Genomic DNA, 17,646 nt, shown 5'->3' on the forward strand with positions numbered 1-17,646 from the left:
GGGGGTCCTCGCTGTGTTGGCATCGCCTGCGGCTGCACGACTACATGCCCCGTCGATGTGATGTCCCAGGCACATCAGTGACTGGTGTGGAGGGTGACCCTGCGTCCCGATCCACCACGGGCGGAGGAACCAAGACTGTCTGATCCCTCAGTGCAGGTGTCGCAGACAGAGGAGTGTCCACATCAGAATCACTCACCCCTGACACATGGACTTGATGGTCATCCAACTCAACATGGACGTCAGAGTCGTCATCAAGGCTGGACTCATAGGCAGCCAGAGACAAGATGGACTGCAGCACTTGGGGGTTTTCGTGGCCTACCACCCCACGACCCCCACTAGTGCCGGGTTGATGTGGCGTTACCAACCCTGTGTCTGGCATGACAACACCATCCTCTGCCTCCATTGCGTCATCACCTGAAAAATAGAGAGGAAAAGGTCAATACACATGTCAGAAGCACACGACACACACACACACCAACAGCAAAGGCATCAGGCAGACATGTGACACACAACATATGACCTGGCATGCATGTTGGGTCTACTTTGAATAGCTTCTGTGATCAGACCTGTTGAAAGGTGGCAGTTTCCATGGAAGTGGGTCTATGCAGTGCAGAAAATGTGTACGCCACTCACTACCTACATGTACAAGCACTACATGGTGTGTGCCAGGAAATGTGAAGGCAGTGCAATGTCAAAATCAGACATCACGTGCATTGTGCATTCAATGTGTACCATGTCCAGAAGCCAAGCACCCCTCCACCCCAGTACCAAAGCAGGGATGCCTATCATGGTATCAAAAGGCTGACCATACACCTGTGTATTGACAGGCAGTGTTGACTGGCATCAACAGCTTCATGTGATTCAAATTACAACACTGCAAATGATGCTGGGACAGTGGGCAGGACACATGATGGAAACTCCGGAGGCCGCCCACGTGTGAAGAAGACACAACAAGAGTTGGACAGAGTCATTGGCCATTGAACAGGCTGAGGCCTGTGAGCCACACAGATTGTCAGAGCCTAAACATGTGTGCAACGCAGGACTGAGGCACAGTTGACATGGGAAGGCTGATGAGATGGCAGGCAATGTATGTAACCAAGGACTGATATTACAGTGATCATCCAGTCAAGGACACATAGGGGCATGCGTGCAATGCACATGGAGCATGAATGGGCACTCATGTCCCTGCGGGACATCTGACCCATGCACAGTACAAGTGAGATACCCTGCATCGAGTACTAAGGCTGTACGACATGGCATATGTCTGGCAGATTCTACGCTGGAAGTTAGCATCTACACAGGACACATGGACAAGAAACTACACATTGGCAAGATTGGAGCAGACCAGTGCAAAGGTGGAACTGGGGTGCAGAGTGGCGGAGGAGGGGCAAGGGAGCATGCCTACATGGAGTCCCGCATGCAGGCAGAGGAGACATGCATGACGGTAGCATTGCATTACTTACACATCAGAACCATGTACACGTCACATGTAGCAGCAATCATGCACAACACATCCCACAAGTGAAGCACACACGTCCTCAACAAACACGCATCAACACTCACTGGACTGGGCATCAAAGTCCAGCTTCTCTCCCACTCCTTCGACCAATTCAGGTGGTATGAACTCCGCAACGAGAGCCTCATGCGGAGTGAGTTCTTCCTCCTCTGGTGCAGGCCCACCGCCAGTCACCAGAGTCAAGTTGTAATTTGAGGCACGCTTGGCCTTAGTGCTGCGCTTGATGTCATTCCAACGCTTTTTGCACTCCTGCGCCGTGCGCACCTCATGGCCGAATGAACTGACATGTTCCGCAACATGCTTCCAGTGGGTGTCACGTTGGGCAGCCGTGGTCTGACTATTGGCACCCACTAGCATGTCACGGCTGTGGCCCCGCACGTAGTCCACGAGGAAGTCCAGTTCCTGCTTACAGAAAGGCTTCTTCCTCGATGTGCAGGAGGTCGTGGCTGTGTGTGGGGTCCCAGCCTGTGCTGCAGGTGCAACCTTCCTCCTCTTGGACTGTGGCGCAGACCCTTGCTGGCTAATACCGCCCTGACCAGCATGGCCAGTGGGTTCGGTGGATTGAGCCAAGGGAGTGGCAGGTGGAGGGATGACCAGAGGCCTGACTTGTGTCAGTGGCAGCTGGGTGCCCACTAATGGACCCTGCGCAGCAACATCAGCTGTGGCAGGGTGGTTGGCCGCAACGGTCCTGGTTGGCAGACTCACAACCGGGGTGCTGTTGGGTGCATCTGCCCCTGCACTTGCCAACACCCGGCTGTTCGGGGCAGCAGATGACATGACTGCCCCAGGGACACGTGTCTTGGTCTGAGCAGCCCGGCGTGCCCCTATGGTTTCCCCCCTGGCCTGTTGGAGATCTACCAAGGGCTCTTCAAGTGCCAACGCAGCCTGCGCTGGCAGACCCTGAGCCTGGGTGGCGGTGTCCACAGCTGCACCTGCAGCTACCACCACCCTTGGGCCCGTGGCAGTCGATGGAACGGACTGCCGGGTCATATGGGTGCCAGTGCCAGATGCAGGAGCTGCATCCCCCAGAACCACAGGGGGTGGTGGCATGGCTGCACCGACACATGGCACAACATTGTGCTCAAGTGGCGCACCCCTGCCTCTTCCCCCTCTGTGGCTGCCCTGGACACCCTGGAGTCCCCCTACTCCCTGGTCACCACGTCCACATCCCCGACCACGCCCGCCACGAGGAGTACGCCCAGCTGAGGCGCCCCTCACCTTTGGTGGCCTCCCAACCATGGCACAGATGTAGTAGTGCTGGCACAGATGGAGTGGTGCCAATGGGAGGTGTACACCACAATTGACCTGGGCAATTGGGGTGAAGGGGGTGGGAAGCAAGATGTTAACAGCCCCCCTGCACCTGCAAGGCTGTATGTGACCCCGGTGATGTGGTGACGGGTCACGCAACGCTCAGGCACCCCAAAACTGCAGTAAAACCGTGCACGCAACCCTGCAGCCTACGTGCGTGGATTGAACCTCCCGCAGTACGCGGTGGCACCCAGTAACACGAATAACGCGTACGCGTGGGACACGCAGGCTACTATGACATCGAAAATGGGTGCGATACACAGGGGCACCCGCAGTGGGAAAAAGAGCGTGTGTGACTCACCGTCTGACTAGCCCGATGCAGAAAAACACGCGTAGCCAATACCCCGCCAAAAGAAGAGATACGTCCTTGATAGCTGTGAAGTTGTGATGGCGCGCGAAACAACAGGAAGCAGCAACACACGTCGGTCTCCACGAAAGGCACGTACAGCGAACTGCTGGGCCCGCTCACCTTTAACCCGTGCTGAGGGAAACGCACGCGCGCGTCACGACACTTACGCGCATAGGCCCTTTCCTCGTATTACACGCGGACGTGCAGTTTCCACGCGCGCTTACGCGCATGGCCCTTTCCTCGTATTACACGCGGACGTGCAGTTTCCACGCGCGCTTACGCGCATGGCCCTTTCCTCGTATTACACGCGGACGTGCAGTTTCCACGCGCGCTTACGCGCATGGCCCTTTCCTCGTATTACACGCTGACGTGCAGATTTTTCACGTGCCAAATCACTCCGTATCAAGCTGGCCACGCGTATGCACATGGAAGACCACGCTCCTGCCCAGAAGGCCGAACTACTGCCCCCCAGACCCCCGAGCACGCTCCCACCTGCCATCTGCTGCTGCCTGACTGCCTGCTGCCCACGTGCACTGCCATTTGCTGCCTGCACATCAGCCAGGGGTGCTGTTGCTGTGACCACCCCTGCTGGAACCGAAGACTCCCGACTGGGATTCCATCGCTCCACAGCCCAGCCCCAGGACCCAGTTGCCCACCCACTCCTGCCTCTGGGGTTGTCATGTCGGGGCAAACACCATCTGTGACCACTGACAACCCCCGGCCAGAGAGGCAGAGGGGCACCAGCTTCAGTGCCACCGAAGTTGGTGTCCTGGTGGAGCAAGTCCTGGGGCAGTATGATGCCCTCTTCACGGAAGTTCCCGCGCCGACAAGGAAGGACGGACTCGGATCTGGACTGACATCGTGACTGCCATCAACGCGGAGGGGGTGGCAGTCCGCGACTTACAACATGTCAGGAAGCGCTGGGAGGACTTCAGGTCCAGGACCCTGAACAAGGGCCGGCGCCTCTTGAAGGCAGCGGATGCCAAGGGGCGCCGGGGCCACTTGTCGGAAGAACAGATGAGGGTCCTGGAACGCATATCCCCAGCGCTCCACGTCCAGGTCCTAGAGAAGCAGACCCGTCTGGAGTCGAGCGGTGAGTGTACATGCATCCTGATTGTGAGCAGTGCATGTGGTGATTATTCGGTAGTGTGCAGGTTGCACATCTGTTTGTATGGGGTCGAGTATGGGTGGGGGTGTACAGGGCCGTGGGGCTGACACATGCGAGGGCTGTGATGTGTGAGACATGGATGGTGCTTGTGTGTGTAGGCTTGCATGCCAAATGCAGTTGTGTGGGCACACATGTTTGGATGAATGTGTATGTGAGTAGACATGTCCGTGATGTCACGCATGTATGTTGTTTTCGGCTGCATGTATCAGCACTGTGTACATGTGCATGTGTGTGTATTTGACAAGGGTGCAACAGTGATGCCACATGGATGCATGTGACAGCGGTATGTGGAAGCCTGATTGGCAGATGTGACATGGATGGCCGTCTGAACAGTGTGACACTTGGCAGGGGTGTACACATGCATGCAAGTGTGGTGGTGTGTGTACATGTGTGGTGCACTTCCTGTGTTGCATGTGATGTCTGGCTCACCTTTGGCTGCTCATGCTGTTGTATGTGTATGGATGGTGGTGGCAGTTGCGATATGGCTGTGGTATGGCTCATGTGTGCGAGTTGTAATGACAATTGTGTTGGGGATTGTGAGGACCTGGTGGAGGCTGCCCATGGTGGCTGGGGGGTGGGGGTGATAGGGGACATGAGTGGGGGCCTGGTGGGGGCTGGCCATGGTGGCTGGGGGGTGGGGGTGGTGGGAGACATGGGTGGGGGCCTGGTGGAGGCTGCCCCTGCACTGCTGGGGGGTGGGGGTGGTGGGTGACATGGGTGGGGGCCTGGTGGTGGGTGCCCCTGCACTGCTGGGGGGTGGGGGTGGTGTGAGGCATGGGTGTGGGCCTGGTGGATGCTGCCCCTGGTGGCTGGGGGGTGGGGGTGATGGGAGACATGGTTGGGGGCCTGGTGGTGGGTGCCCCTGCACTGCTGGGGGGTGGGGGTGGTGTGAGGCATGGGTGTGGGCCTGGTGGATGCTGCCCCTGGTGGCTGGGGGGTGGGGGTGGTGGGAGACATGGTTGGGGGCCTGGTGGTGGGTGCCCCTGCACTGATGGGGGGTGGGGGTGGTGGGAGACATGGGTGGGGCCTGCTGGCAGGTGCCTCACAGTGCTGGGGGGTGGGGGTAGTGGGGAACATGAGTTGGACATGGGTGGGGGCCTGCTGGCAGGTGCCCCACAGTGCTGGGGGGGTGGGGAACATGAGTTGGAAATGGGTGGGGGCCTGCTGGCAGGTGCCCCTGGTGACTGGGGGGTGGGGGTGGTGTGAGACATGGGTGGGGGCCTGGTGGAGGCTGCCCCTGGTGGCTGGGGGTGCAGGGGGACATGCGTTGGGGGGGGATTAGTGCAAGGTGACATGTGGGTTGGCTGGTGGGCATGGGCATGGTGGGTGGGGTGCCTGCATGACATGTGCTGGGTAGGCCCCTGTGGTGTGAGCCACCTGCAGGGGCCATGGAGGGTGTAGAGGGAACACCTGGGAGGACCCACACGTGCAATTCAAGTGTGCTGCTCCCCGCGCACCCCTGTAATACACGTACCCTGTTGATATCGCGCACACCTGTAATACACGTACCCTGATGGAATTGCGTGTGTAACTTCCCGCGCACCCCCGAAATACACGTACCCCGCTCAATCGCGTGTGTCACTTCCTGCGCGCCCCCGAAATACGCGTAGCCCGCTCCCCCAGGCCCGATCGCGTGAGAAAGTTCACGCGAACCCCTGAAATACACGTAGCCCGCTCCCCCAGGCCCGATCGCGTGAAAAAGTTCACGCGAACCCCTGAAATACACGTAGCCCGCTCCCCCAGGCCCGATCGCGTGAGAAAGTTCACGCGAACCCCTGAAATACACGTAGCCCGCTCCCCCAGGCCCGATCGCGTGAAAAACTTCACACGAACCCCTGAAATACACGTGCGCGTCGCGCACGTCTTTTGGGATGTTGCAGTGACGTGTGCGCCATGCACGGGTTTGGCGCACATCCCGAGGTAAACACGCGCATGGACTTCCATGAATCGCACGCGTGCGCGTGCGCCTGTTTTTTTCCACTTGCGCCTGCTTGCGCCTGCTTGCGCGTAGATTTTCGGCGCACGTTTGTTCCATGAATCGGCCCCTAAATTTCACTGCCGAGGTCCAGGAAAACTGCGCTGCCTCTTTAAACTTTGCTCTGACACCAGAGCACTTCAAGGTAGTCACAGCCTCCCGGTGTGGGATACTACTTTCTCCCACACATGCTCCGGTGTCGGGAGCAAACCACTGGTTTTCCCGGGAATCTCTCTGGGGGTGGCAGCGTCGGCGGGCGGACACTCACTTTCCATTTTCCCTGGCGGGGAACAGCTCCTTTCTCACTATTCTTTTTAGGAGCGCCGCCAGCACCCCTCTCTCCCTTTCAACGCAGCGGATGCCGCACCCTCCTCCCCCCCACGCAGGAGGATCTGCCGGCAGGGTACCATGGGTGGCATCCACGCCTCATTTTCACAGAGGTGGATGCCGCTTCTTTATCTTCCATGCAGCAGTGGATGCCACTTCTCCTCCTTTCTCCCTCCCTTTATTTTTCTGGAAAAAGAGGGAAAGCAGGGACGCGGCACATCGCAGGGGCTCTTCCTCCTCCTTCCTCCTCCTCGTCGCCATTATTGTAGGGCCAGCGGCGGTCACGCGGCCAGCCTCTCTGGTGCTGGGGGGCCCAGTACCATGTTAGTGTGCCACGGTCACCCAGATTTATCAGTGTTGTAGGGCAGAGCCCGGTGAGGCTGTGGGGACGCAGCCTGGGTGCCGGCGCATCTTAGCGCACACTGCTGTGATTAATAGCTTTTCTGAGAACATCTAGTGTTTCAGCCCCCTCATGGCTGCCAGTCCATAATCCGCAGCTACTCCTCAGGCACCTCTGACTGTTTTTTTCAGCTGTGAGGCAAGGAGGGTCCAGAACATTATGTTGAATTGTCCCCCAACAGCCCTGACACATCTTCAGCCTACCCAGATAATGTCTCGGGAATCTGCAGTGTGGATTAAAAGCAGGGCCCCGGGGTTGTTTTGGGCACTGCACAGGCCAGCGAGCTGGCCTGCGCATTGTGCGCCGTCTGGGCTATATAAGGGGGCAGGGAAGGTTCGGGAGCAAGCAAAAGTTGAGGACGAGCATTTGGCCTGGTTGACTGTTCCCGAGCCTTCCCTTCGTGGGCCCATAGTTGTGGCGGTAGCGGAGGTGAGGCGAGGTTGTAGTAGTGCGTAGGTTCAGTTGGTCGGGAGACTTAGCTAAGAGCATTAGTTAGTTAAAAAAAAAAGAAGAAAAAAAACAAGATAGCCGGGTGTAAATAAGGTACACCCATTCGTACCGTGGGTGTTGAGGCTTCCTAGCCGTTGGGGGTTGGGCATAGGGGTGTTATACTGAGGGAGCACAAGTGCAGTCTCTCCAGCCCTTCGCGCAGGCAGGGGTTTTGGGTGTCAGCGGCCGGTCCCAGTGCGGTCTGGTTTCAGGGGTCCTAGCGGAGGTTTTCGCTCTGGTAGCAGGAGCGAGCGGGGGCCCCGCTTGTCTTTGGGCCTCTCCGGGTAGGGGCGGGTTGCTGCGCTCTGTGTCTTTCGGGAGCGTGTGTCCCCTCGTCTCTGACAGGGGGCGTGTTGCTGCAGAGGGCCGGTTCATCCGGCAGCGTGCGGGCGAGCCTAGTGGGCATTCGGCACCTCAGAGGCGTGCAGTGACGCCTGCGCTGCGCTAGTGGGCAGTTCAGTGCACTGTGAGCGCTGTGCTCTTCAGGTTAGGGGGCATCAGGTGCAACGGCCGCAGCTTGTCATTGCGGTCTGGGGTGTAGGTTTTTCTCTCGGCATTGTGAGGGTTCATGCCAAAGGGAGCAGGGGCACATTAATTTATAAAATAAAAATAAATAAATTACAAAAAAGTATACATTTATGTATATGAAAAGAGAGAGATCACGAGAGGAGATTTCTAGTTAACGCGTTAAATCAGGCAGGCAATTAATTTTAGTAGAAGAATATTTTAGGTGGTTTGGCTTCAGGTATAGGGGAATTTCTGGGCTTCAGATAGGAAGCTTTTACGTCCCCTCACCTAGGTAGGTCACGTGGGGAGAAATTATGGCTCGGGCCAGCATTTATTTTGAATAGCAGCTGGGCGGTTCACACATTTGAAGCAGCGCTGCTGCAGCAGGATGGTGTGATCAGGGTCAAAGAAGAAGGGGCTGGTTGATGCCCAGGCATTGAGGGAGGCCCTGGCTATTATCAGCAGGGCAACCAAAGCCCAGCTTGAGGGGGCAGTGGGTGAAGTTACGGGGCCAAAAGGAGGATGGTGGGGGGAGGCCACAGCGGAGAGCTGCGGCGGATGGGTCTCTCGCTGCAGGGGTGACTTGCAGCCCTGCGGTAGGGAGAGGGGAGGTTTGGGATAATGGGGCCAGGAGGAGCAGGAGGGCAATTCCCAGGAGAGCGTCCATGGGGGGACGGGCGGAAGGTGGAGGGTCAGGTAGGGTGCTGGGGGAAATAGAGCCGGCGGTGGTTTCGGGTGATAGGGGATTACAAGAGGGTGCAGGGCTGGTGGGGGTGCGACCATGGGTGCCAGCACCAGAGAGAGAGTGCGGTGCAGAGAGGTAAGGGAGGTAAATACCTGCATAAGAGTGCAGGGGGTAGGAGGAGGGAGCGGTCGCCAGCGAGTACTCAGGAGAGGGAGATGTGCGGAACGTCCTCCCCGGCTAGGTGGATGTCAGGCGGAGGGCATAGTACAGCCCCGCGGTTCCGGAGGTGGGGACAGGAGAAGGCTTTAGAGCGGCCCCTCTGCAGGACCTTCGAATGAAGACTAGAGGGGGCAGCATGGCCCCTAGCATGGAGGACTCCTCGCCGGGGAAGGGAAGACCGGGCAGGGGTTCCGACGGCCCCGCCGAGAAGACGCCGACAGAGCAGCGAGGTGGATGCTCCGGGCTCACCCGAGGAGGAGCTGCCCTACACGAGCATGCGCTCACAACAGACATGGTATTGCATTGGGGATGATGAAGGGGAAGAGGAGGATGTGGGTCAGTGGGAGGATGAAGGGTACAGTGGTGTAAGGAGGAGGGAAAGGGTGAGAAGGGGTATAAGGTGGGAAAGAGAAAGCCAAGAGCGGCGAGCTGGGGTGCATGGGGTCAAGGGGGGAGACTGGTTGGGTGAGAATGTTGACATGTTTTGTCCCCGCAGCAGAAGCCTAGTGAGGAAGGAGATGAGGAGCCTTGGAGTGGAGGCCAGGCTGCGGATGGGCAACGGCAGGGCAGAAAGAGGAGAGCGGGACGGGGAATGGTCAGCAGCTTGGCACAGGGGGGACACGAGGTGGGACCCGGAAGGGAAGGGGGAGGGGTACAGGAGAGAGGGGGTGAGAAGGGCTTGCGGGCCATGGGGCCGTTGAGATGGAGAGAGGGGTAGCATGAGTGGAGGTGCAGACTGACGAGGGGGGTGAGCCGGTGGCACCCGAGGCACAGGCCCGATAGAAAAGGCTGCGGAGGGTGCAGAAAAGACAAAAAAAGTTGCCATACATGGGCATTACGAAGTCATTGGGCACGCATTTGATTGGGTCAACAAAGGATAAGATATGGGCAGGGGAGTTTGTGGACGTGTTCAAGCTTCTACATAAGGAGGTGAGAGAGAAGGAGGAGTCTAAGGAGGAGGAGAGGCAGTTGGCTTCGTGTCCAAAGGTGCCGGTGACGATTGAGAATTGGACGTCAGCTTTTATTATCTACACGAGCGTCTACTGCAAGAAATTCCCAGAGAGATGTGTGGCACTGTTGAAGTATATGGATGTGATAAGGAAGGCACTCATGAGTTTTGGGGGTTTTGCGTGGGTGCGTTATGACGAGGACTTCAGGGCAAGGATGGCAGAGGACAGCCAGGCGGTATGGGGGGAGATCGACATGGATCTCTGGTTGCAATGGATGTCGCCGACGAGGCCAGCTCCAACTTTACACACGGCAAGCGGCTTACCCGTGCCTTACCGGCCCTTTCTTGTTCGCCCCGCCCTGTAGGCAGTAGGAGGAGAAGGCAGAGGTCAGCCCTCAGCAGCATGCTGGGCCTTTAACAAAGATGGCTGCACAAAGACAGTGTGTAGGGAGTGCAGCAGATGTGCAGGGCTGCACCCGATCACACAGTGCTTCCAGCAGGGGGACACGGGGATAGAACGAGGTGCAGGTCGAGGGGTTGTGGGGAAAGGCTTTTACTCCAGTTAGGGTGGAGGTTCTGGAGAAGTGGCTTAGTTTTTACCCAGACAGGGAGAGGTCGAAGATTTTGGGAGAGGGTTTTAGTGAGGGTTTCAGGTTAGGTTAACAGGGGCCAAGGGTGTGTCGGTAGGCGGAGAATTTGAAATCGGCCATGGAAATTGTTTAAGTGGTAAGGGAGAAGCTGTGCAAGGAGATAGCCGCAGGGAGAGTGGTAGGGCCATTTGCGGTGTGCTCCGAGACCCCCGACCGGCCCATAGGGTCAGAGTTTGCTCAGAAGCACTTTAAGACAAGATAGCAGCACCCGTGAGATGGATGGGGGTGCAGATATAAACTTCAACACCAATCAATAAGGACAACTCAACAGTTTGGAAAAGGGAGTCCATTTAATGACATGTACAAAAAATAGGGAGTCATGAATATCAGAAATGGTGCGATCATCCTTCTCGCTTCAATTCCCCTGAACTTCATAAAAATCCTAACATTTATACTGAAAACTCGTCATCATTGCTGTGTAACACTCAAAAGTTGACATGCAATTCTATTGGTTCGGAAAAGGTAACTTTACTATAGGTACTATATCTGTATAGGGCAACGGAGTGAGGGGATTGGGTAAACACTGTCAGGTGGGCATCTAAGCCCTTCCTTCAAAAATGACTACTGCAGACGTCACTATAAGTACAACGTCCCATTGGCTCTAACTATAGGATCCAAGAATATTTGGTCCACTGTGATTGGGTTGGCACCAACCCCATGCATACTTTCTCACTTTGCTTAGCAGCACGCAGAATGTTCGGCCAGGTGCAGGGTGCCCCTCAACTCACCTGGCCTTCCTCCAATCAATCATCACTTTAGTGGCTATGTGTCAATGATTTCGCTGTGGTTGGCCTCGAGACTGCATCTTTTGTCTAGAAATCTTCTCCTGGCTCACAGCTATGCGTAGGTGTAGGGGTCTTGCTCTGTTCCTTCGGCTGGTCACATGATTCAGACACCGTGGATTTGCCTTTTCTTCAAAACTTTGTGTATTTGATTTTATGTTCACCCACCACCTGCCTTCGCCTTCTTGTTTGCCCCTTCAAAGCAGCATATTCTGGTCCTGGCTTTAGTTAATTGTAGCTACTGCTCGTACATTTTGATTGATACAACCTTGATTCCCATGGCACGAGTTGCCTCTGCTGAGTTTCGTTTCTGCCGCTCAGTTCCTGATTTAGTTGAATATGAAACCTTTCTCGAATGGCCTTAGTAATTCTTGTTGATTTTGCTTTTTGTGCAAAGTGGAAGTATACTTCATATAAAGTGCTTAATTTGAGGAAGATATGTATATGGCGCTTGCCGCACTATCCCTCTACTAAGCATAGCAAGCCGCACGATTCTCTTAGCTTTCTCTGTTCGTCATTTCTTCAATAGGTAAGTCAGTCCAGGTTCTTGTGACGTCACCGTTCCTCTTCCACTAAGACCTTTTTGGTTTTCCAGGGACTGTACTCAGGCGATCTTCGATTCATCTCATTTGTTGATATGGCTTTCTCAATGGGTACCCACTGCGGCTCTCTGCTGGTTCATTTGCTGATCATACATCACATATGTCGGTGTGAACGTTCCTGGTACTTCAAAGTGAACGGTTGGAGTGTGGCCTGTATTTGGGACCTCCTCTACACTCCCCGTTCTGGGCGATTCATCAACCACTTTCACCTCCTTTGCATCCATCTTCTTTGGTTCCTCTGTATTCACCTTCACTTCATCGTCTGGATCCATTCTTCCTTCATCTTCTGGGTCTATACATGATGATCTGCAGAAAAGTCTCTTTGGAGTCCATATTTTTATGACTCCTTTTAGGCTTCCTGCTGTTCTCACGTGTTTGTCTTTATTCCATGTCATCAGTTGACACTGTCCATTTGGACTGCAGTAAACCCATCTTCCCTCATAATTTCTATGCTTCTTGGGATATAGAAGTCCTATATGGTGTATGAATGCTGGCTTTCACAAAATCTCATATTTATTCATCAGTCAAGTCTTTGGGCTTCCATCCTGGCTCGACATCAATCATGATCTTCATTCCTATGGCTTTTTTCGCAGTTTTCTGGCACGGGGAGATTAGTAGCTTGATAACACAGAAACCCAGCAGTATCATCACTAACAGGAATCCTAGAAACTTGACTGCATCTGCCATCCATTGTGGAACCCATGAGAATAGTGATCCAAACCAACTGTCATCATCAACTTTGTCCGTCTCATCAATCATCTGGTTCTGCAGTTTTGTCAGCATACCTATGGCTTCTGTTAGAGTTACATTTTCCTCATCGTGAGAAGGTGTAAATGTGCAACATGATTCTACGATTTTTGCACAAACTCCTCCATCCATGGCTGTGATCATGTCAAGCACATATCTATTCTGGAGAGTCATCAGTCGGACTGCTCATAACTCGTCCTTGATCGCGTTGAATCTTTTTATGGTTGTGTTGATGGTCTGCAGTAGTTCCCATCTGGTTATCTGCAACCATTTAGTATTTGCTCCAACTTGAAATCTTAGCATGAAAATTGTTGTGAACACTGATGAGGTGAGGCGAAATAGCCTGTGTTCATATGGGATTGCATGAAAAGCTTCTTCTGATTTGGCCGAAAAGTCATTCTCCCTCTTCATTCGGGTCAACAGTTCCACAGATCTTTTCTTCCTCAGGTGAGCATCTGCTTTCGGGAAACTGTCAATGTTCAACTCACTCTTCGGGATCACCAATGCTGGAACGTGGACATTCACTATTGTGCATATACCTCCCCAGTTTCTCGGCAGTCTGATGTATGCTTTGGATCCACATGCACAATAATGATCCATAATCACTGCAGTTACATGCATCATTCCTGGAGCATCAAAGATTCGTCCACAGTTCTCATTCTCTCCTATCTTCCTTGTGCCATTATTCCTGAAACACAAGTTTGAGCTCTCCAGTGGTACTATCTGCAAAGGACCTCCTATGTCTTCCAACCATGTCAGCAGTTTTGCAAGCCTTGGCCACAATGGCTTGCATATCCTTTGTGAATTTTCAGTTGCTTCCTTGCAGGCTCTGAGGACCATCCATGCCCTGCAAATTACTACTCCTTTCCCCCATCCGTCCGGTGAAAGCACTGTTCCCCAAATCTGCATTTGGCCTCTGTTCTTCCAACTTTGAGCCTCTTCTTGAGCTTTCCCTTGGACATTTAGCTTCTTGTTCAATTCCCATCTGATTTCCGCTCCTTTCACTACAGGTTTCTCGTACCTGATCACATGATTCCTAGTATGAGCTCTGTCTCTTGTCTTTACGTCTTGAACATAATCATCTTCATCAGGATCAGTTTTTTCATTTGCCCATTTTAGTGAGGCATCACTACCCATGAACTGGCCTCTGGTTTTGCACGTTGCTACATGCGAAAGACAGTGTGCTGTCTGGACATCAATTTCTACAGCTACGAAGATCTTGGACTTCCCCATGCTGTTTGGTAGGAGTGCATAAACAAAGCATTTCCCCTCTGAACTTTGTCTTCCAACTTCCTTCATGTGTTGGTACCAAATGTTGTTTCCCAAATGTGCTGTTTTGTCCAAGTAATCGTTTAGTTTGTTGTTGTCTCCATGCATACTTCTCTTGATTCTTAAAGTTTTCATGTAGTTCGCTACAACTACATCCCTGAATGCATCTATATGGCTCTTTCTTACTGGAGGATTCTCAGTTATTCTGGTCCATGGTGCAGGCCTCCTCATCTGTGCCATTTGAGTAGACCGAAGTCTGGCAGTTCTTTCCTTCTCCTCATGTGTCTTTTTCTTTCTGGCTAGAAATGTCTGCATCCACACAGGCTTGAGTTCACTATATGGCTGTACTGTGGAACTTGTACCTGTCCCCTTTACTGGAACATATATGCTCAGCAATGTTGTCTCTGTGGGTTTATTCTTCAGCTCCTTTTGTTTCTTCCGGAGTTCAGTTTTGTCCATTTGTCTTTGCACTTCACTTATCGTGGAACTTCTCACAGGGGGCAGTCTCTTCTTCTCTGCTGCTTTGGATTGCGGCTCTGCCTGTTGTATGTGCATTCACTGTTTGCATGTGTGTGGTTGTCAGTAACCTTTTTTCATTCATACTCTGCCGACCCTCTCTCCGGCCTTTCCATTTGCTTGATACCACAAGTGTTTGTTTATTTGTTTGTTTGTTTATTATTTATAATGCACATCATACCCTAAGGTAACAGGGCGCAACCGTTACAAGTATATGCAAAGCTTAGTTATACAAAGATAATAAAATACATACATGGATAGGTTACAATTACAATGTGTACATACAGAGAAGGCACATTTACAGGCATGATATGCATTGGGAAAACAGGTTCCTAAGAAAATATATACACAAATAGGTCTAGTGCGTGGGTAATTGCAGAGAAGTTATCATGGCAGTGAGAAAGCTGAAGCTTATGGATTCTGGTTATTGGATTTTATCCATGTGATTGCATTGGATCTGAACTTGTGGTATGTTTGATCTGTTCTTAGGCTGGGAGGCAGCGTGTTCCATAGTTTGGCAGCTTTTACTAGGAAGCTGTTACCTCCAATTGTAGAGCGTTTGTAGCTAGGTATGGAAAGTCGATCTCTGTTGACAAGTCTTACTGGTCTCGTGGACATCTGCTTATGAAATCTCTCCACCAGGTAGAAGGGTGCGGCATTGTTGAGAGATTTGTAACTAAGCGATAAGGTTTTTAGGAGAATTTTGTCATAGGTTGGGAGCCATTTATTCTGTCGACAAATCTCTTCTGGCTATGCCTAGGGCCGCTCTTATCACATTGTTTTGCAATGTTTGAATTCTTTTGATGGTAGCTTTGGAGGATCCTAGGTAGAGGGCATTGCAGTAGTCCAAGCGTGACAGTATGAGGGCTCTGGCCAAGGTTATACAGCTATTGTCTGAGAGGAACGGTTTGCCAGTGCATATTAGTTTGCACATGTAGGCTGTGGATGATGCTAGGGAGTTGACCTGTTTAGTGAATGAAAGGTTAGAATCAAGGTAGAAACCAAGTGTTTTCACCTTGTGTTGGACTTTTATGGTGTTGCCATCGATTATGATGGTGTTGCCATCGATTATGAATGATGAATATTTGGAGCCCAGTTTTTTTAGGTTAGACGGAGTGCCCAGGATAATGAGTTCGGTTTTATCATCATTCAGGCATAGACCGTGTTTTGCCATCCATGCCTGGATGATGATATACACTCTGTTCACCAAGGCCAAATCCTTTTCATAATCCCCTGAAAGCGAGAGGAGGATCTGGGTATCATCTGCATAGTTAGTGTAGGTGATACCAAGATGGTCCAGATCGTCGAAAAGGGGCTTAGTGAAAATATTGTAGAGTGCGGGCGAGACGCATGACCCCTGGGGCACACCGCAGGTGATAGGTATGGGGTCTGCGGCCTCTAGCAGCGAGAAGACCCTCATTGTTCTGCCATTTAAGAATGATCTAATCCAGATGACAGCGTCATCAGAGAAATGTGCTGCTGTTTTTAAGTGGTTGCAAAGGATAGTATGGTCGACTAGGTCGAAGGCGCAGAGAGTTCTAAAAGTAGGAGTAGTGCTGATTTGCCACTATCTTTGAGCTCATCGATTTGGGTCTTTAGATCTATGAGGGCAGTTTCTGTGCGTGTGTGTGTCATTGCCAATCACATCTATCTCAAGTTCACTCACTCCATTTTCAAATCTCCTAGGGACTGGAATTACTATAAAGGGTCTGGTTGGTTTTGTGGGTGTCATACACACATCATTAGGTGGCTGTACGGGGATTGGAACGCTTCGTATACCAAATAAAATGCAGTTCTGATCGTTAATGACAGTAAAATGATGATGATGAATATAATACACAAATACATTATGCCCCTGTAGGTTAGGCGGCAGCATTTACGTCCAGGTAACTGTGATCATCTCTCCTACTGCAGGAGGACTAGAGTACTGTTCTGGACCCCCATCTCGATTATCTGTAAAAATGTGCTAACTTTTAATACAAATTCTAAAGAATATTGTCTCTGTATCTTGTTTGTTCTATTTGTGAGCTGTAGAGCTTAAACAATTGTCTCTCCTTGTCAGACCACTGGATTTGTCTATTAGTTCTGGATACAGTTTTCTTGTTTAGGCTATGGGGAGTGTCAAAATCAAGCAATAGTTCAACAAGTCTCTTCACTGTACATGTTCAAAATGTATTAGCTCCCAGTCTACGCCTCTGATCTGCTACTTTCCCGAAGACATGCTGTGTCCTTGTCAGTACAAAAATATAAAAATATAAAAAATAAATGAAATCTTTGACACTTCTCTCTCGATCTGCCCCTCAGCGGAAAATTTAAAATCTTCTCAAATAGTTCTGCTGATGGTTAGAAAGTTCTATTTGCATCACAATACCATGCAGGAGCATGCCCATCTGTGCGGAATATGCTGGGTCTCTGATGTATGTGAGGACGTCAACATCGACCGGTCTCCCCACAAGCTCTGGAAAATCCTCGATTAGGCGGAAGAACACATTGCTTGCCCACCTGCTGTCTTCTGTTGACAGGGACATCTGTCCTGTTGTTGCTGGAATTTGGGACTGTTTGCTCTTCACTTCACTGTGAACAGTGTCTGCAATTTCCGTTTGCGCGGAGAGCCACTTGTATAACTATGCTATTTAGGATGATGCTCAGATGTTATGTATTTGCTGGATCTTGAATAAAAGTTAATACGTCTGTCGTTCTCCCGACAAGTTCTGGACACTCTTCGATTAGGTGAAAGAACAATACGTTGATGAGCTCATTCGCTTCCATCTCTGCTTGGGACATTTGGCTTTTCCTCGCTGTACTCAGGAAGTAGGAGGAACTGCTCGGCAATCACAGTGAGCAATCTCCTTATAGTCTTTTCGTTTTCAGGATCTTGAAGAAAGTCAGTTGCACTGGTGAGCATCCCCACCACTGACAGGTACGATTTTAGCACTAGATCAAAGTATGTCACCACATCCTTGGTGATGTTGCTACTGTGGGGCACCATAAGTGATTCCGAACAAGGTTATTGTGTGGAAAGAGTCAGGATAGGTTTTTTTTCTTCCAAGATTATGTGTCCTCGACAAAATGTTGCATGTTCTCTTTTCCTTATTAAGGCTTCAGTGTGCCTCAGTCCAAAGTTCAAATTTGGCAGGCTATGTTGTGGTTTATAAATGCAAAAAAACTTTTTTTTCTTCTTAACCCAA

This window comes from Ambystoma mexicanum, chromosome 1p (assembly GCF_040938575.1).
Source record: "Ambystoma mexicanum isolate Mex_15411 chromosome 1p, UKY_AmexF1_1, whole genome shotgun sequence".
In the NCBI taxonomy this organism is placed as follows: Eukaryota; Metazoa; Chordata; class Amphibia; order Caudata; family Ambystomatidae; genus Ambystoma; species Ambystoma mexicanum.